Genomic DNA, 22,152 nt, shown 5'->3' with positions numbered 1-22,152 from the left:
TCAGGGATCGGCTCTGAGCTCTTTGTTATTTGCAGTGGTGATGGACAAGTTGACAGATGAGATTAGACAGGAGTCCCCGTGGACTATGATGTTTGCTGATGACATTGTGAACTGTAGCGATAGTAGGGAGCAGTTTGAGGAGACCCTGGAGAGGTGGAGATATGCTCTAGAGAGGAGAAGAATGAAGGTCAGTAGGAACAAGACAGAATACATGTGTGTAAATGAGAGGGAGGTCAGTGGAATGGTGAGGATGCAAGGAGTAGAGTTGGCGAAGGTGGATGAGTTTAAATACTTGGGATCAACAGTACAGAGTAATGGGGATTGTGGAAGAGAGGTGAAGAAGAGAGTGCTGGCAGGGTGGAATGGGTGGAGAAGAGTGTCAGGAGTAATTTGTGACAGACGGGTATCAGCAAGAGTGAAAGGGAAGGTCTACAGGATGGTAGTGAGACCAGCTATGTTATATGGGTTGGAGACGGCACTGACCAGAAAGCAGGAGACAGAGCTGGAGGTAGAAAAGTTAAAGATGCTAAGATTTGCATTGGGTGTGACGAGGATGAAAAGGGTTAGAAATGATTACATTAGAGGGTCAGCTCAAGTTGGACGGTTGGGAGACAAATTCAGAGAGGTGAGATTGTGTTGGTTTGGACATGTGCAGAAGAGAGATGCTGAATATATTGGGAGAAGGATGTTAAAGATAGAGCTGCCAGGCAAGAGAAAAAAAGGAAGGCATAAGTGAAGGTTTATGGATGTGGTGAGAGAGGACATGCAGGAGATGGGTGTAACAGAACAAGATGCAGAGGACAGAAAGATATGGAAAAAGATGATCTGCTGTGGCAACCCCTAACGGGAGCAGCCGAAAGAAGAGGAAGATGACTATGACTACCTTGCCCAGTTGGGACACCCTTTTGAGGAAAGGACTGGGGGAGAGGACATGTCGCCAGCAGTACCTCTCCCGGAACACGAGAGAGCAGCTCACCTGGGTTGCATCAAAACCACAGGCTTGCTGAAGGTTCTGCCACTTCATGACTTTATCGTACTTAAGCACTTAATCCATTCTGTCTGAATACTTTTTAGATGAACCTACTATCCATTAAAGGTCGTATTGCAGCTGGAGCTCCACACTTTCTTCACCTCTTGTGTCATTCCATTTTACAAGATAGTCAATTGAGGAGACAATCACCTCTATTAAAAAAACAAATTCCAAAGTTATAACCATAATAGCAGAATGAAGCTTGTTAAATACATTTTACCCTCTCTCAGATTTTCATTTTCCAAATCAAACATTGTATTTATTTTGTTTTTTTTTTAATACTAGATAATTGTTCTCTTTACAATTAGATCTCAAAATGTTTGGCATGATTTGTAATTCAAGCTCTCAAGTCTGCTTCAGCTCAAAACACTCAACATTCTGTGCATTTAAATTACTTGATTCTTTGTAGTTTAATCACTCAAGTTTTTGTATGAGGTAAATGCAAGATGTTTTGTGTGTGTGTTCTACTCAACTGAGTTTGTTCTGTTTCAAACACAGAATTTCCTATCATTTCTCAGCAAAGGAGTTTTCATTGTTTTCAAAATGCTGGATATTACGACTGTTCTTTCACCCAACAAAGTTCTACTAGCCTCTCCTGTATGTAGACCATTATCCTCTGCCAGACATTGAAGACCTATTTGTGTTGTGGGCAAGACATATTGGTGACATGCATACATCCAGATAATGGTTTAATAGGGATTGTACAAATTCCTTAAAACCTGTGACAATAACCTTGAACGTTAACTTGAACTTGAATACAACAATTTAAGCCTTCATCTCAACTTCTGCCTTTTTTCAAAATGTAAAAGGCCAAACATTGCAAGGTCACCCTAACAAGCATAACTCTTTAGATGACATTGAGGGGCCTGCTAATTATGCTAAATTATGCTAATTATCTACAACACCTAGACAACTTGGAAGAATCCAAACTTTGTGTCCAAGCAAAAAAAAGTTACTTTTTTGAAGATTAGCTTCAATATTAAACTCTCTTTCATTGATACTAATGGGCTACACAAATCAAATGTGACAGAAAAATTTATTACAGAGAGCCCTGAATTCCCAGCATAACTCAATTTAGATTATTTCTGGAGCTCTTTAACTAAGGTCCATCCTACTCTTGCAACAATTCTAAACCTTCTGAAAATGCTGCTGTCAAAAAGGAGACACTACTAGTGTTGCTCAGCAAGCCACGTTTAATAAAGAAAAGGAAGATCTGATTTCACAGGATGTATGAACACTCATTTAAGTATTAGAGTGCCATGAAACCTATTACCGTATGGTATTTGTATCATCTTTTCACAATGCCAAATGATTAAGATGGGGGACATCTGGAACCTTTACCAAAGATGAGCAGAACTATACAGTATGCAGACTGAATATTCAACATGCAGTTACCTGGGCACAAACTTATCTCCCTTATAGATTACAGTCCTTTCTTGACAATTTTGAAACCCAAAATGGTGTCCCATCAGTCCAAACATGTAAAATAATATATTTTCTGTTCAAGGCAATACAAATGAATAATAGAAAGCTTCTAGCATTCCTTTTGATATAACTGAGCCCAAGTCCAGCCAAACTGCAACATTGTATTTTGGTAAAGCTAAATATGTATCACCACAGCACAGTGTGAACAAAATCATTGGCTCATAAATAGTATTGTAGTAAAATAATTTTAAACAACATAGCAACCTTGAATACTTAATGGTATCAAATTCCTAACAAGCAAGCACACACAATAAAATATAAACACTTATACTACAAGCTAAGGATGGCACAGTGGTGCAGTGGCAGTGCTACTTCACAGTAAGAAGACCAGAGTTTGTATCCCAAGTCCTCCCTGCATGGAGTTTGTATGTTCTCCCCATTTCTGAGTGGGTGCTTCGGTTTCCTTCCACAGTCCAATCACATTCATGTAAAACAAATTGGAGTCACTAAATTGGCCCTAGGAGGGTGTGTGTGTGTGTGTGTGTGCGAGTATGTACTGTATGTGTGTGTTCACCCTGTAATAGACTAGCATCCTGTCCAGGGATTAATATTGCCTGACACCCTATGCTTACTAGTTTATGCTCCAGCACCCCACAACCCTGCTCAGGATTAAATGGGCTTAGAAAATGGTATAGTATGGTACTGGAAACTATGAAAATAATCCACCACTTAATAAACACAGAGAATCAATTTGGACTTTCTAGAAAATGGCATTCGCCCTCTCCATACCATTCTGGCTCAACACATGAGCACATTGCAGTGCTGAGGACAGCGCCATAAAAGTTCATTTCTGCCTGCATCCGTTACTCTTTAACTGTTGATCTCCTCTTCCCTTAAAGGTGTTGAGTTGTTACTTGCATTTTATAGTCATTGTGACCACCAGGGGATGTAACAGCACAACAACCCTGAGACATAACTAGACAGCTCGGTCATGGGAATAAACACACAATGTTTTATTGGATACAATGCCTCCACAGATCCTCTTCCAAAGTAACAACAACAATTTACATCATGTATAGCCCAAGATAACTCAAAGAATGCCTCAATCAGGGTTTAACGGGCCCTGATGTTTTTAACAGCCCCTGAGCCTTCACTCCCTAATAAGACAAGAAAAAAACTCCCAAATGAATATTATACAATTAAAAGCTTTCTTTCCTCCTTGCCCACCTCCCAGGTGAGATGGCATCTTTAATGCCAGACCAAGGAGATCTTTAGGTGCCCCAGCCTTGCACAACAGAAGCACTTCCAGGTCATATAGAAGCCCTTCAAAGAAAGTATAATGTTACCCTGCAGCTCCCGCTAAGAACCTCGATAGGGCTGTCCTATGTGACTACAATTCCCAGACTGCCCTGTGGGTACCTACTTGGGAATTCCACTAGTTGGATGGTGCTGTTTGTGCGCATTTGAGAGACATAGCCCCGAGAAGCAGGCCCTCAATGTCCTTTCAAGCTGCCTTCCATTTTAGGCAAGGAACCAGCATCCATCTAGGGTGGTTTGCCAGTCCACCCCTTACAACACTCACATCATCCACATTTTTCCCCCACAAAGTCCCATGTTGTATAAATGCTACTGCAATTTTCACAGTTCCATCCAGGACTACCTATAGAAATGCCAAATGTAATGACAAGAATTGGGAGAGATTGCAAAGGTTTGGGGGCCAAAAAGGAAGACAAAGAAAATAGTTCAAAATGAAAATTGCGGGCGCTTTGCATCCTCTGCAGAATATGCCTTAGTGACTGTCTCTCCATTCAAGTGATTTCTAGTTTCTGTCTCTCCAGTCAAGTGATTTCTATTTAGCATGGAGCGCAGTGGTCATCGGTTGCAGATTCCTAATTAAATGTTATCTTCGAACTTCATGAATCTTTAAATACCTCCCATAAAGGAAGAGATGAGTTTTCCAGATGGAAACCGGAAATGACGTCACAGTTCGTCTTGGGACTCTTTCTCTAGTCTGTGAGAGAAAGAGAGCAGACATTAGACTGTGGACTTGCCATGCTAGAGCCCCATAGACAATTGGTATGTGCATACAGTATGTGCCACACTACTAACCAACAACGCGCTAATGTCAAAGGACATGATAAAGAAGTGATTTTTACAGCTTTTAAAGACTTTGAAAGTATTTAATACATTGGTTTATTTGAAAGCAATTATCAACAGCAATTATAACATTATCAGAAATACTAGACGAAATTTAAAATTTCATACTTGACCCTTAGGGAGCCATAAAAGGTTTGCGACATCATGCTATTAAATGAAACATTAAAAGCTTTTTGAAATAAGCAATCGAAAACAAAAAAATATATTCAATGAATTCCACATTATGAGTGGTCATTTTTGTTTTCTACATGTACCTCCAATTTGTCTCACTTTTCTTGGTCAGAATTTCTGCCTAACAAAAGAAGCCTACAGAACCTCTTTTATCCAATGGTTTCAGATTTCTTTTTTGAGACAACACCCATTTCTTCTGTTTGCCTAAATGGAATGTTAAATACTTTAATAAAATGTGCACCATACAGCCAGCACACCTTCTGGTGAGGTGGGTCACCAGCTGGGCGAGCGTGGCCTGTGTGAATGAGACCATAACAGAAAAAATGACCAACTGCTATAATCCCATTCCTCAACCTTGCAAGAGTAATAAGAAACAATTACTAGCAAGACGTCCCCACTTTGGTTAATTTTCAGAAACCCCATCTCTTTGTCTCTGAAAATGTTTCCTGTTACCATCCTTGCTCAAAAACATCTTGCTTTTTCCAGGAGAAAAGCTCTTCTTCCCCTTAATCAGAAGAAAAAATAGGTGGGCAGTGATATCGTATTTGGAGCAGAAGTGCTTACAGAGGAAGAAATGAAATTAGAAACATTAATGATAGTGCAGAGAGAGCGAGAAGGAGTAAGACAGGTGAATTGTGGGTGATGTAGAGCTACTTGGACACAAGCAGGGCAGTGATCAGCATACTTGTGAAGGGTAGAAAATCCTTTCACCAATGATGCATTCAAGGCCTGCATGAGACGTGTCATACAAGAGACCTACTATTCATGAAGATGTATGGAAAATATATCACTTTTAGCTTTCCTTTCCTATTAGATATTAATATTAAGATGCTGTGTGAAGCTGATCATTATTGACTGTATTAAATTACAGAATTAACAGAGTGTTAATCAAGAAGAAATTGATTTTAAATGTCATCCAAGTTAAAATGATTAATGTCACTGCTTCTTTATGTCATTTTGATGAGCAGGGTGATGAGGGATATTATGAAAAATAATAAATAAATATTTGTTTTAAATGAACAGAGCTAAGAACCTCAACAGTAAGCGAGGAGTTTCAGAGCATTAGGTCCTTTAAAGATCTGATTTATTTCATTCAGTTACTTGCCAGGGTGTTTACTCAATAGCAGTTCTAACCAGGAAATCTTAAAGTTCCCAAAAATATATATTTTTTTCATTTAATTATTTTAAAAAATGTATAGATGAGTTCAAGTATTTATGACCTACAGTAGGCTAACTTGCAGGTTGCTAATCTGCAGACACACAGAAGATTCAAAAGAGGTTTGCTGGATTCCATCAGTATGTTGTCAGACTAGTTCAGCAGCAAAGTCTTAAACCTATGGCAGTTTGCTAAAAGGCAGACCTCCCCAGTTTAGTTGCCAAGTGTCATTAACACAAAGGGGATTATCATTATTATTTGTTTTGATCTTCTGCATATTGTGGAAACCACAAAAGTAAACAGAAAGCAAATAACGTAGCTGAATTAATGCATTGTGCAAAGTTAACACAATGAGCAAGCATAAAAGCAAATAAATATTTAAAAGGTTGCCTGTGTGATTTGTTGGGGAACCATTTGGAAATCTTTTTCTATTATTTATTCAGTTATATTGTACAACATTCTATTTGAAGGTGACTTATAAGTAACCTCAATAAAGCCAATGACTAGAAATATTCCTTGAGGAAAGTTTATATATAAATATCTGTTTGTCAGGTTCTTTTTCTGGGTTATGTTAATGTCAATACATAATTCTTACCACCTTTTACAGAGGAATTGTGGAGACCGTTCTGACAAACTGTATCACTGTGTGGTTTGGGAACAGGAAATCCCATGTGCAAATTGTGCAGCTAGTGAGGATAGCTGAGAGGATCATAGGGGTCTCCTTCTCCTCGATCCAGGATATTTTCAGACATACTGACAGTGTAGAGCCTCCACCATTGTGGAAGACACTTCTCATCTGTCACACATACCTTCTGCCATCAGGTAAAAGATACAGCAGCAGCATTAAGACCAGCACAGCCAGGACCTATAACAGCTTCTTTCCCCAAGCTGTCAGACTTCTGAACTCCTTTGTGTCTCCCAGTACCATATCCCTATAACACTCCCACAATTATGGGCTGTTACTTTACAGTCTCTAGTTTACTATGGATATTGAGCTTTGATAAACCTGTATAGTCCCGAGTCTTTTGTTTTGTTACATTGTGTTGTTGCACTGGTTTTGGTAATGTTATGGGGCATGTTAAATGTACATTGTTTTGCCTATGCACCATGGACTGTAAGGAATGAAATTTCGTTCAACCATATACTATGTATGTGGATGAATGGCAATAAATGTTTAGTGGAGTTTAACTGAATTGAGTTGACTTAAAAAAATGCTTTATTTTCCATTAGAATCAATGTGCATCCTTATCATCAATATTTTCTTTCTGCTTTTCATGGTGAAGGTTACGATAGCAACATGCTGAGCTGGTCAAACTAGGCCTCCCTATCCTCAGCAAATTAATGTGTAATACCCAGATGCTAAGAGGAGCACTGAGAAATATAATCCCACCAGCATGCTCTGGCCTTGCATAGCCCTTTTGGCCATGCCTCATAAGCCTCTAGTGAAAGGTGCTCAAAAAGCATCCAAGCTATGTGCTCCAACCACCTCGACTGGCTCCTCTCATTACAAAGATGCAGCACTTATACTCTGAAGTCCTCCCACATTTCTGATTTTCTCACTCTCTATTAAAAAACGAGACCCCCAGAAACCTCATTTTGGTCACTTGTACTTAATACTATTCAGAGGTTGTGATCATACGTGAGATGAGAATGTAGTCTCACTAGCAAATCAATAAAGCTCCCATTTTACCAAAATGATCCCGTATGTTTGTAAAACCTCAAGTCAAGTCAGGTTGGGGAGCATGCAATGGCCCTCTATCTGCCGCAGCCAGGTGTTATGTGGGTGACCCCTTGGCCTGGTCCAGCCACTTGGGTCCCCAACAATAAGGATCTTATGAGCTGGATTACCCTCAGGGAAACGTGCCACATGGCCATAGTGCCGTAACTGATGCTCCCTCACAATGCAGGTAATGTGCCTCATTTGGGACTCCATGAGCAACCGCTCATTCGGCACAAAGTCAAACCAATGGTACCCAAGGATTTTCTGTCCAGTCTTTGTCTCAGGTCACTGGATTGTGTCCATGTCTCGCAACCATATAGCAAGACAGGAAGCACCAGGACTCTCAAGATTTGGACCTTCGTCCTTTTGCATAAATACCGGGAGCGCCACACACCCCTTTCCAGCAACCACATGACCCCAATGCTCTCCCAACCCATCTACTGACATCATAGGAAGATTCACCAGAGACATGAATGTCACTGCCAAGGTAAGTAAACCTCTCGACAAGGTCGACACTCTCTCGGCAAACAGACACATTGTTGATCGCTGTGCCCAAGAGGTCATTAAAGGCCTGGATTTTGGTTTTTATCCAGGACACTCGCAAGCCCAGACACGCCGACTCCTCACTTAGTCTCTCAAGCACCCTGATCAGAGCCTCCATTGACTCTGTGAAGATCACAGCATCGTCAGCAAAGTCAAGATCCGTGAATCTTTTTTCACCAACAGATGTCCCACAGCTGCTGGACCCCATGACCTTGCCCAATACCCATTGAACAGAGTAGGAGCAAGAACACACCCCTGACGATCCCCAGAATCAACTGGGAAAAACACAGAAGTTCTGCCTCCACTTTGCACAGCACCTAGAGTACCAGTATACAGGCCGGCCATGATATCCAGCAACCTCAAGGGGATCCCATTAACCCTCAGGATGTCCCACAGGGACTTAAAACTTGTTACTTAAAACCTGCCGCTGCATTAATTTGTTGGTCAGTCTCCCAACCATCTCTAACCTCTGTGGAAAGCATACCCCCCAGACAGAGACAGACCGACACCAGAATGTCCAAAACACACTTCTTTATTTATATTTTCCGCACCACAATGCCTTAAATCACTAACCCTCTTCCTTTCTCTTCTTCTTCCTCCTCTTCCTCTTTCTCTTTCCTTGACCTCCTGTCGTCCTCACAAGCTTCGTCTCCTTCCTCCCAACGCTGGCTCGTCTACTGGAGGGAGGCTTCCCCTTTTATTATGACCTGGATGAGCCCCAGGTGCTCCCCTTGACGTCACTTCCTGGTGTGGCGCAAGTGTCAGGAAAGCACCTGGAAGCACTCCGGGTGTCCTCATAATTACTTCCGGCAGCACTTCCTGGTGTGGCGGAAGTGCTGCCATCCAGGCTTCTCTACTTGTCCAGGCGCCCCCTGGCGGTGGCCACGTCTTCTCATACAGAACATCCCAGCTCCGTCCCTGTGGCCCCCAAATAGCCCCGGGTGGCTGCCCTCTCGTGGCCGAGGAGAAGTATTGTCCAACTCGGGGACTATCCAGGCGTCCCGGCCGGGCAGTGTCCCCGGTCATCTGTGACACCTCAGTCATGAAGAACACCTCAAGGTACTTGAATTCTTCCATCTGGAGCAGCTGTAAATCCCCATACAAGGAAACGTTTCACTGTTTTTCATGAGTTCAAATTTAGAGGTGTTAATTCTTATCCCAATTACACACTTAGATGTGACCCATTCCAGTGTGCAAAGGAGTAAACAATGTTTTGATGCCAAGAGAACATACCTGTCATCTGAAAATAGGAGAAACCCTTAATTTATCTAACTGTATACTCTTCAGACATCATCTGCATTTTGATATCCTCTGTCATGAAAATCATGCAAAAGAGAGGAGACCAGGCATACCTTTAAAGGAGTCCAATGCCCACAACGAATGGTCTCGACATAGCAAGCATGTGAACACTACTGTACTGTCACTCTGCAAATACAGGGACTGAGTGGCTCAGAAACTCCATTTTCTTAGTACCTTCAGGATACCGCCAGTTAAATGGTCACAAGCTTTAATTAAATCCACAACGCACAAGGATACAGGTATCTGTATAAAGATAAAGAGCAAATACACTGTTCCACAGCCAGAACTGAATCCACATTGCTCTTTCCAACTGATGTTCAGCAATTGGTTGGAATCTCCATTCCAGTACAGTGACGTTCAAGACCTCAGTAGTGAAGTCATCTTTAAGAGCAATGGACAAAAGATTCTTGGCACTTTTCATGATGACAAAACGAGGACCTGTTAGCAGCACCAGCAGCAAAGGAGATTGTCAAGATGAAGGAAAAGGCATTCTAAGCAATGTTAGCAAAAGGTTCTGTAGATCTGATTGATTGGTACTGACAGATCCTAAAGGTGGTGGCTGCAGCATTAGCCAACACAAAGGCCCATTTGTGGTGAGACCTCAGTGAGGCAGTTAAAAGTGACCTTTCCACACTCTGAAGAAGTTCTTTCAGACTATTTGACAACCTAAAGAGATAGAATGTTCTCCAGGCTGTTTGCAAGGAGGATTAATGAAATGCTGAGATCATTTGGGGATAGTGTCAACAAGGAGAAGATAGCCTATGAACAACTTCCAAACCTGGTGCCAGCATTACCTTAACAGGAGTCAATGCCAGAAGCACTGGTTCAGGTTAACTCTTCTTATTCTTCCATAGATATTCACATTTTTATATGGGGCCACTTTATTTTTAACTAGCGTGATTTTTATGGCCGATGCCTTTCTTGATGTCAACCCTCTCCATTTATCTCAGCCATAGACCAGCTCACTATGCTGATTATAAAATTGTGTTGTGGAAAGGCTGCAAGAGATGATTGAACATGCTAAAAATAACGGGAAGTATTTTGGTGGTGAGGCAGCCTTCTGGTGTTATGTACCTAAAATCTGGAATAGCCTGCCAATAGGAATTCGCCAGGCTGATACAGTGGAGCACTTTAAAAAACTGCTAAAAACACATTACTTGAACATGGCTTTCTCATAACTTCATTTTAATTTAATCCTGATGCTCTGCATATTCAATTAATTATCATTACTATTTATTGTGGCTCCAAAATCCATACCAACCCCTACTCTCTCTTCTGTTCTTTTTCCTGTTTTCTGTGGTGGCAACCTGCGCCACCACCACCTAATCAAAGCACCATGATGTCCCTACATTGATGGATTAAAGGCCAGAAGTCCACGTGACCGTCGTCATCATCAAGTCTTTCCATGAGAACCCTGAATACAATGAGGACTGGTCATTTATGTTAGGTAGAATGCCTAGAGTGGGCTGGGTGGTCTCGTGGCCTAGAAGCCCTGTAGATTTTATTTTTTCTCCAGCCGTCTGGAGTTTTTTTTGTTTTTTCTGTCCTCTCTGGCCATCAGACCTTACTTTAATTCTATGTTAATTAGTGTTCTCTGATTTTAATTCTTTGTCTCTTTTCTCTTTCTTCATCATGTAAAGCACTTTGAGCTACATTATTTGTCTGAAAATGTGCTATATAAATAAATTATGTTGTTGTTGTTATCTCTTCAAAATTGTGTGAATGGAAGTGAAGCATGATACCTCAGAACTCGCAGGCTGGGGTAGTGATCTCCATTTAAAAAAAAAAAAGTGGGACAAGATGGTATAAGAGAATCAATGTATAGATCTCACAAGTGTAGTGTAATTATACTGTAAATTCATCTTGTTAGTCACTTGTGTAGAGGTAAATCAAACTGAAGAATCTGAAATAATTGTTCTTCATTATAATTCCATAGTTAAAAAATGAATTTCTGTAAATTTTACATAGAGGATTTTTGTATACAGCTCACATGCATTTCTATTGGTTTAAATGTAGAGAAAAGCCAAGCAAAATGACACCTTTTTTTGGCTAACTAAAAGAATTACAATATGCAAGCTTTCGAGGCAACTCAGGCCCCTTCTTCAGGCAAGATGTAATTGGTTTAAATAGAATATATTGGTTATGTTGATTTTTGTATTTGAGTTAATCAACTATGCAACTGTTTTACTTGTTTATTGCTACAAGAAAGCCTTCCAGTCGCTGCACTACAATATACATCTAGCTTCAGAGACCAAATGACTAGAATTTGGGGGGAAAAAATTATGAAAAATTCTGCACTTACAATTTTTCTCCAACAGAGGTCAGTCTTCCACATAAAAAGTGTTGATTTTCAAATAACCTTGCTCATCTTGTCAAAATATTTAAGGAGAATGAAGCCTACGCTTTAGGGAAAGTGGGGCTTGATCAAGCAGCTGTAGGACAGAGAAAGCAAAATGTGTAGTAAAGTCAAGGATTTTAATTATAATCAGGACCTTGCTTCTGATTAAGAGATTTATCATAACAATAGCAAATGCCTAGTCCCAGAAAAAGGACTAGGAGACCACAATAACTCATAATATTTTGCCTGAAATAATACAAAGCTATAGCAGATATTTGCTTCACAACTAGTGATCAAAATCCATTAAAAACTGACAAAAGATTGGCCCTTAATGTTGATCTGCAAACCCACTGATTTCCTTTATGAAAGACTGAATTTCTTCTCTTAGTGTCATGTCTTCAATAGCTTTTATAAACTTTTTATATGAACAATTCATATTCTTCTATTTGAGCAGGGTTAAACGACATTCTTCTATTTCGAATCGTATAGCATGGCTGAATTCACTCTGTAGCTCTTGCAATAAATAGACAATCATACTGCGGTTCTATCTTGTTCTTTGCCAGAATTTGCACACTTTCTTTAACATGAAATAGATAGTAGAAAATATGCTAGCTTTTGATTAGGTTAAATAAGGATTATAAACAAACCCACACTTCCACATTTCCCAGTCTCCACGTTTATGTTTTCTATTGGCTCTCACTTAATGTTGTTTCCAAGCCAACATGACTGGAAAAACTCTTCATTTTGTGAGTTGATCTATAATTTCCTTTTGTTTTATCCTATCATTGACCTTTATATGTCAGGCAAAGTTACATCTTGAAAATTGTATATGTTTTTGAGTGGCACACCGGCACAGCTCTAGGTGGCTGGGTTTCAATCCCAGGACTCACCCCTGTCTGCATGGGTTTCTTTAAACACCTTAAAGATATGCACTTTTGGCTGACTGAGGATTATAATTTGGCCTGGTATATATTCAGGATTGGTTCCTACCGTGGGCTTGATACTGCCAAATGAAAGTTTAGGTTCAAGTCGTGATCAGAGAACAGCTTAACATGGGCCTACAGGAAAGTATGAGCCCAGAAACTGAATGAATGCATTTTATTACATAGTTAACATGTATTATAATATTTGATATTGATATTACTGTATATGCGTAGCTTTGAGGCAGCAGATTTTGAAGAGAGTTATATTAAAACATATTTAAATTGGATTGACTCACAGCTCACTTCCAGACATATATATGTGCACAAACAGAGAGATGTACAGTACATGCTCATGGAGGGCTAAACATTTTCCACTAAATACAAAATAAAGAATGCTTTTGAATTCCACTGGGCATCTCTTAACACAAAGGCTGAAGTTCTCATTTATTTGCAAGTGTGACATTGCCCACGTTCTCCCCCTCGAAACAGTTCATTTCATTTGTACCTTTCTCCTAGTCCTCCCTAGTCTGCATTGTTTTCATACTCTATCACAAGTTAATGTATTGTTCATCTTTTCTTCTGACTCATATTGTATGTCAGCTGCTTCTCTGTTTAAGAGATCTGTTGTATTCACTGCTGGGATGTCACTTGGCTGAAAGTTAATCATCACAGCAGGATTTGCCTCCTGCGGCTTTACTTGGAATTGAGCTCCCCTGCTAATCTTTTTAAACACAAAGCCATCTCTGTGATACTTTTCCCTATGGTATATCCAGGAGGTCCCTATAGAGTACCTGAAGTGGAAATACTGAATCACATAACTGAAGTGCAAACCTTCATAACTTTTAAAAATGATGAGATAATGGGACAGCCTAGCTAAAAACTAGTCAAACAGGTTTGATGGACTGAATGGTTTGCTCTTTCTGTCAAACTTCTTATGTTCGTATGAAACTGTGGCTGCATTACAAGATCTAAAAAACAAAACAAGGTGAAGAGATTTCTAGCTTTAATTTTAAAATTTCAGGCCAAGTCAATTCTAGCAAAAACAGTTATAGAGACAGAAAACAGAAAAAATGGGATTTTTGTGGGAACCAAGTTAAGAAGGCAAAATAGTATACAAGCAGAAGATAAGGGGAGCATCAACCACAGACTTAAAGGTTCCCAATTATTTTGAAGACCTTGCTAGCTGTAGTGTAACTCTGATAACTTTGAGGCAAAGATGAGAAGCCCCAACAGGTCACCTTGAAATAAGTTCCAGGGAAGAGGGATGTAGTGATTTTAGGCCATTCAGGGATTGACACAGAGGTTTGCTGTCAATTGCACTGTCAGATAGTCTTGAATGATGTTATGGCCTCCAGGGTGCACAGTTTAGGGACTTCCCCAAGTATGTTTATAGTTTCCTAGACTAATCTGGGTTTGGTCCAGTTGTCATTTTCCACATTGGAATAAATAACAGAGGTAAGGGTATGCTTCTGTTGCAAGAAAAAATGAGTTAGAAGCAGAACTAACAAGACGTTTTTCCTTGAAGTTCATCTAGTGTCATATTTCAGGCCAATTTAGATTGAGGTGATCAGATCATTGAACTTGTGGCTTACATCTTGGTATGGGTTTGATGAGGTATAGATTTATGGACACCTGGGCACATTTTGGAGCAAATTGGACCTGCACTGCTGAGATGGGTTATATTTGAATAGGTGGGCCCTAATGTATTGGGAAAGTGTAAGTGGAAGTCAATGAATTTAAACTAGGGATACCAGAATTTAGGACACACTCACCAAACACATACAAGGGCCAATTTAGCATTGCCAATTCACCCACACAGGGAGGACCTGAGATGAGAACCCAGGTCTCCTTACTGTGAGGCAGCAGAGCCTCTGCACAAATAGCTTAATCAAAATATGAAAGTTGACTTGGAAATTACTGCAAGAAATAAAATAACATTAAACAATAATACATTAAACATTATTGTCTGAAGAACAATTGAATTGAAATTATACATAGCTAGATATGCATAATTATGTTGTCGTAATAGTAGCAGAATCCCAGAGAAATCCTGTTAATGGCGATGTGTATAACATAGAAAAGACATGCAAAATTAAAAGTAAGGAGAGTCCATTTACATGGCAGGATTGAAGTATGGGTCTGCTTCAAATGCGGGATGAAATAAATCTTACAATATGTTGGCTTGACTAGAAAGTAGCAGGGATAGAGGCCTATCTTTGGGAGTGTTATAACACCCAAACTTAGAGTCAATAATATTGAAAAATAAACTTACAGAGGGATATTTTATTAATGGGTGTCTTTAATTAACTACATATTAAATGGAAAATCCGGACAAATATTGGCGCACAGAAACAGAAATTTATGGATATAATATGTGATTTTAAAATGAATATGTTACACACAGCTATTAGAGGAGTGTAGTGTTACATATTGTCTTTAGGGATTATTTTTGGGATTTATTTTTAGTACTTATTTTATTTTCATGGTGTTTTTTTACACAATGCAGAGTCATGTTATGTGTCCATGATCGACTCATCGTAGATGTTTGCAGAAGTTCCTCTAAATGGCCACAACACCACATAATGCTATCCCTCAACTGGATAAATCTCATATTCTTTACCTGTAGTTAGTTTGCATATTTAGTATACTAAGTGCTAGGTTTCATTAAAGGTTTCTGATATCTGTTTTGACTTTTGATTTTGACTTTTGGTTTGTCCCAGTACATTGTTCAGTTATGTATCTTTTTGATCTTCCAGTTTCCCATTATTATCTCCTGGTCCTATTCTTTCTCTTGCAATAACGACTAGAGACCCTGCCTCATAAGTAGGAGAAGCCTGCCTAGATGTATTATTCTTTTATAATTAGGACAGAATTCAGGAGATTAAGGTAATTAAACCATATAGTGATCATAATACTAAAACCTGTAAATTAATTTCTAGTATTGAAGATTTTTATCACATGCAGCAAAGTCTAAAGGAGATGAAGAAGATACTCTAGCATCAGCAATATCTCATGTCACACATATGCGCATTGGAGGCATCTAACGAGCCTGAGTAAGGGCAGTTCCGAGACATCCCGGGATGTGGCAGAGTGAACTGACTCTTTTTCTCCCTTGCCTGCAGACCATTCACGGGAGATTCCACCTGGTCCTCTTGACGTCACTTCCAGGACCGAGCCGATGGAAGGAGACCTTGCCAGCTCCGGCCCCTGTGATGTCACGTCCGGGCTCGCACCAATGACAGAAGACCTCCATGAGCCCGACCTCTTTGACTTCACTTCCTGTCTTTTCCTTTAAAAGCCTCCACCTTTTCCCTATTCCCTCAGTTCTGTATTGGATTCGGTTTTGAGCACAGCAGTGCTATCATTTAAAAGGCGATTTGCAGCCAGGTTACCAAATTTTATGGGTGGCTGCCCCAAACCTTGCTATGTCTCATTGTGAGTTTTGTGACTGGTGTAGTTGGCAGGATGGAGAAGTCCCGGAGGAGAAGGGGACAGGTCCTACAATATACCCAGGTGGGAGCGTACGGGCTCCGCTCCCGGCACGCTTAACCAGGCAACCTAGAGAGGCCAGGGAGTGTGCGGGAGGGGCTAACAGAGGTGGGCTGCTTTGGAGGGGGAGACAAAAGGGGCTTACTATGCTCTCTCAGAGAAGAGTGCCCACCTTCCTGTGAAACCAGAGCCCCAAGTACCACCTAGGGGTGCCCCAGACTGGCAGGTGGAAAAAGTAAAAAAGTGGAGGTTGGACCCAGAGCGGCCGACCCTCAGACAAGCCTGGTCCTTCTGGGCAATGGTAGGGCAGTGGCTATGGCCGTTTGAGAACAAGCCCTATCACATAATAGAGCAGGCAGCTTGCTATCTGCTCCTGACAGCGCTTCCCCATGGCTTCACCCAGCTGGTCTTGGGCAAGCAGTTTAAGAACATGGCAGAGCTCATAGAGCTTCTGGAGACACAAAGGGCGGCCTCACACTCTGAGGGAGCAGAACCGTCCCTTTGTCGAACTCAGCTGGAGTACGTCCTAGGACCTAAACCCGTACAACCTGGAGCTTGTATTGGCGTCCCCAGAGCCGCGGGCGCGCAAACCGCTTGGAGGCAAAGAGGAATGCAGGTGGAGGGCAAGGAGGGGTTGGTGTGCTCTGGCTAATCCGTTGGCGGTCCCACATACTGGCGTGATGATTGTCAACAGGCACAAGACCACAGCCTTATTTGATTCTGGTAGCAGCATTACCATTGTTGCCTGCCGGTTTGTGCTGCTGCGACAGTAGTTAAAGATTAAGACTGGTATAACCTGTGTCCACGGAGACATCTCTTGGTACAGCTCCGCCGCTTGTGTCATCAGTTATGGGGGATCGGTACAAAAACTAATCGTCGCCGTCCATCTGAATCCCCCACACCCAGTGATACTAGGGCGTGACTGGTCAAATATTAAAAGTGGCGAGACACATACCACTCCTGGGGTTAACTTGGGCCTAGTTATGGACGGGAATGAGCCATCTCAAGCTGCCTCCACCAGCGCCGCGGCAGAACGGGAGGCAACCACGTCCCTTGAGGTCGACGCCAACCCTCTCTAAAGGAGACTGCCAAGTTACTGAAAATAAAGCATTTAAAGACCGCAGTATATCGTCCTCTAACCGACGGTTTGGTGGAGAGATTCAATCAGACTCTCAAACAAATGCTGCATAAGGTGGTCAGCGAGGATGAAAGGAACTGGGATCAGCTCCTCCCCCTCATCCTTTTTGCCTATCGGGAAGTCCCTGAAGCCTCCACGGGATTCTCCCCTTTTGAATTACTGTATAGGCGACAACCCCGGGGCATATTAGACATCTTAAAAGAAGGATGGGAAGAATAGGCTCTTCCCTCTACAAATATATTAGAATATATCACGCAGTTACGCGATAGATTTGGTAAGATTTGGCCCCTCCTTAAAAAGCACATGAAAGAGGCTCAAGCAGCACACGTCCGTTATTACAACCGCGGCACATCTTTCCGGGAGTTCCGCCCGGGAGATCGGGTCATGGTCCTAGTACCTACCTCCCAGTCTAAGTTACTTGCCCATTGGCAAGGTCCCTACGAAGTTAAGGAGAGGAAAAGACTCGTCAAATATTTGGTGAGTCAACCCAATCATCGGCCGAGGGAGTGGGTTTATCATGTAAACCTGCTGAAACCGTGGAAGGACAAGGATCCCGATCCCTCCTCCGGTCAGCCCTGCTCACTCTTTGCTTATGCGGCTAGCCTTAACTTCGGTGCGGATTTAAGTCTCAGACAACGACGGGAGCTCGAAGCAGTTATCCTGTCTGTCCTGGAGGTAGTGAGTGAAAGCCCCAGATGGACCTCTCCGGTAGAGCACGACACTGTGACAGAAACCGGGGTTATAGTCAGAGAATGTCCGTATCGGCTTCCCGAAGCAAAAAGGGCTGAAGTGGAGCTTGAGATCAAACACATGCTGGAACTAGGTGTAGTCATAGTCCCTGGTCCAGCCCCATTGTGTTAGTCGCTAAGCCTGACGAGAGTTGGAGGTTTTGCAATGACTTCTGTCGGCTTAATCAAGTCTCCCAATTCGATGCTTATCCAATGCCGCAAGTGGACGACCTCCTCAAGAGGCTTGGACAGGCTCAATATTTGACCACACTGGACATGACACAGGGGTACTGGCAGGTTCCTTTAACGGACTCCGTGAAGGTTAAGACCGCGTTTAGCATCCCTAGCGGACACTGGCAGTATTGTGTCCTTCCATTTGGGTTACACAGGGCTCCAGCTACCTTTCAGTGTCTGGTGGAAAAAGTGCTCAGGTCTCATAACTCGTACAGTGCTGCCTACCTGGATGACGTGGTCATCTATTCCAGCACATGGAAGGAACACCTACAGCAGGTAAAAGCGGTATTTCGGACACTTGGTGAGGCCGGGCTTCGGGTCAATCCCAAGAAATGTTTCTTCGGATTGAGCGAAGCCAAGTATTTAGGCTACCTGGTGGGTCGGGGTACCGTGAAACCACAGTGCTCCAAAGTAGATGGCATTTTGAAATGGCCCCGTCTGCGAACCAGGTGGCAGGTCCAAGCCTTTCTTGAGTTAGAAGGATACTACTGCCGGTTTGTGCCCCGGTTCTCAGAGTGAGCGGCGCCCTTGACTGATTTAACAAATAAGAGGGCCCCAAATATTGCTGTATGGACTGAAAAGACAGGTGCTGCATTTAGTGACTTAAGCAGGCCCTTACATCCGCACCTATTTTGAAAGCTCCTAACTTTTCCTTACCTTTCATCCTCCAGACGGACGCTTCGGAACACAGGCCTGGGGGCAGTGCTGAGCCAAAACGTCAATGGTGTGGATCACCCCATTATGTTCCTGAGCCGGAAACTTTTGGACCAGGAGACCAGGTATGCAGTGGTGGAGAGAAAGGCTTTGGCGGTTAAATGGGCGATTACTCATCTGAGGTACTACCTGCTGGGCCAGGAATTCACCCTTGTCATGGACCATGCACCTTTACAGTGGATGGTCCTGCACAAAGAGTCGAATCCGCGGGTCACCAGGTGGTTTCTTGACCTCCAGCCGTACAAGTTTTTGCTTGTTCATCGTCGGGGCACTCTTCACGCCAACGCTGATGCCCTCTCTTGGGTCCACGACCTCTCAGTCAGGGTTGCCCGACCTGACCGGTCCCTTACCTTCTCACACACGTGCACATGGGAGGCAGCTAAAGGGCTTGAGTAAGGACAGTTCCGTGACATACCGGGATGTGGCAGAGTGCACTGACTCTTTTTCTCCCTTGCCTGCAGACCATTCACGAGAGATTCGACCTGGTCCTCTTGACGTCACTTCCGGGACTGAGCCAATGGAAGAAGACCTTGCCAGCTCCGGCCCCTGTGATGTCACGTCCGGGCTCACACCAATGACAGAAGACCTCCATGAGCCTCTTTGACTTCACTTCCTGTCTTCCCCTTTAAAAGCCTCCACCTTTTCCCTATTCCCTCAGTTCTGTATTGGACTTGGTTTTGAGCACAGCAGTGCTATCATTTAAAAGACGATTTGCAGCCAGTATACCAAATTATACGGGTGGTTGCCCCAAACCTTGCTATGTCTCATTGTGAGTTTTGTGACACTCAATAGCAGATCTTCTCCTTCACATTTATGTGTCCGGGGTTACACTGTCTATTGTTTTAAACATTGCCAGTCCCCCATCTCTTGCCCTTCCACTCATACTCGTGTTGCTTGGTGAAGCTGAGTTGATCCACACAAGAGCCGGGGAAGTTATTCGTCAGCCAAGTCTCCATAAAACACATTAGACTGCACTCAAGAAACACCCACTGGCTCTTACAAGTGCCTCCAGCTCCTTGCACTTGTTAAGCACAGAGCTGACATTCCCCATTAGAACTGATGGAGGTAAAGACTTTTATCTCTATTTTCTAGCCTTTAGCTTACTTAGTCCCAGCTCTACGGCCACAGTATGGCTTCTTCAGCTCCTATGGAATAGAATGTTTAACACTGTGTGCTGTTCATCGTAACAAAATAAGGTACTTCCTCATGTAAATAATTTTATTAGCTTACTAGAAGCTAAGTTATCTTTCATATAACCAGTTTTTTACAAGCTGTGCTAGGAGCTGCAAGGACGTGTTGCCTCTCGTGTGGCACACAAAAAAAAAAAAACATTATTACAGATGAACTTTGATAAAATTCATATTTAGATGGGAATGTGGCAGATGAAATTAAATGTAAATAAATGTAGTGTTACACTTCGACTGAGAAGTCTTAATGGACTTAAAATTTGCATCAAAGTAGTGTACAGAAAGCTAATATGAGATTAGTTTATATATAAATCAAGACAGGTTATATATACTTAAGCTATAACACTGCAATAGGGAGGCTTACTCTGGAATATTGTGAGTGGCTCTGGTTTATATACTGTATGAATTACGAAAAAAGATTAAATAGCAATAGAGAAAGTCCAGGGTACAAGGAAATAAACTGTAGTGTGGGGAGAAAGCATTTTTAAAAGAGTCTGGGCAAGTAGAGATTAAGATGAAACATAATAGAAGTGTTCAGTATGATGAAGGGAATGAATACAGCGGATTCCAGTTTTTACTTTCCAATGACTTCATCAACATGGTGGCACAGATTGAAGCTGGTTAACTGTAAATGTGTTACAAATGTTACAATTTTTTTCATGCAGAAAGTCAAAAGATAGGTGGAATGAATTGGCAGTTAGTTTAGTGGATAGTAGCACTATAGGGTCCTTCAAAACCTGAATAGATTATATTTTTCTAAACCGAGAGTGAATAGCGATTGTTGAGTTTATTGTGCTGAAAGGCCTATTCCTGTCAATATTATTATCATTTCTTCCTTAACTTGAGTCACAAAGGTCTCAGGGTATACTTGTCAAAAAATCTGCCATTTATAAATGGTATACATCAGGCATTTTACACGTCATGATGGTGGAATTTTTAATATTATGCACAAATGATGTCCCTTAACTCCAGAAAATTAGATTTTGCAAAATTAAACACCCAATACCTTACAAACCATAAACAAATCCTACATCAAGAGTACTTGTGGCTAACAGGCTTATGTGAAATGGTTTTGTAACAGTCGGAGGATATTTATATGGGTTCTGATTGGGCAACATTGCATACATGAAGTAGAATAATAATATGATTGCCAAATTTTAATGCCCGTACCCAAAATGACATAGAGTCCCATTTCCATCAGTTATCTTGACGTCATTTAGAGGACATTATAGGTGGAGTTTGGCACTGTGGTTAGAATCTAGAAAAAAAATTTAAGGTCAAAACATGATTTTAATAACCTTTTCTTGTGTTTAATTGAGTGTATTTGAGAGTGTTGTGCTCACTAGCTGTAAACTAAAAAAATATTCAAGATTTACAAACTGATTGAGGAGAAATCCCAACATCAAAACACTTCTTTCTTCCTATTTAAAGTTGGATAATATTAACTACCATAATTCTTTCTCAGCTCATGGAGTCTTTTAATATCCCAGTAAGTTAAGCGTGCTTCTACAGCCTCTCAAAAACACCTTTTCCATTTTTTCTTTCTCCAAAGCCACTTGCTGCATTATGTCTTGCCTTCATTCCAGGAAGTCTGTTTTCAATGGTTCATGTCAGAAACTGCTAGCAAAGTGGAGTTTGTGTAGAATGGGCTCTCTGGTTTGAAGATGAGGGATTTCCACTCTGAAGCATCTTGGTAACACCCTGGAGAATCTGCATGTCACATACTAGTACAAAGTAGCTGCGCTCTACTGGGGTAAGGAATAACAACATCTAAGGGTGCAGTTGAGACCCTGGAAGAAGGTAAAGAAGTTTTAGCTTTCACTCACTTAGCAAAAACACCTTCAAGCTGCTTTAAGTTAAGCGAGGTGATTATATTATGAACAAAAGTTAGGGTCCCACC

Source organism: Polypterus senegalus, chromosome 1, assembly GCF_016835505.1.
Source record: "Polypterus senegalus isolate Bchr_013 chromosome 1, ASM1683550v1, whole genome shotgun sequence".
Taxonomy (NCBI): domain Eukaryota; kingdom Metazoa; phylum Chordata; class Cladistia; order Polypteriformes; family Polypteridae; genus Polypterus; species Polypterus senegalus.
The sequence above is the reverse complement of the archived record's forward strand: the minus strand, read 5'-3'. Positions refer to the sequence as shown.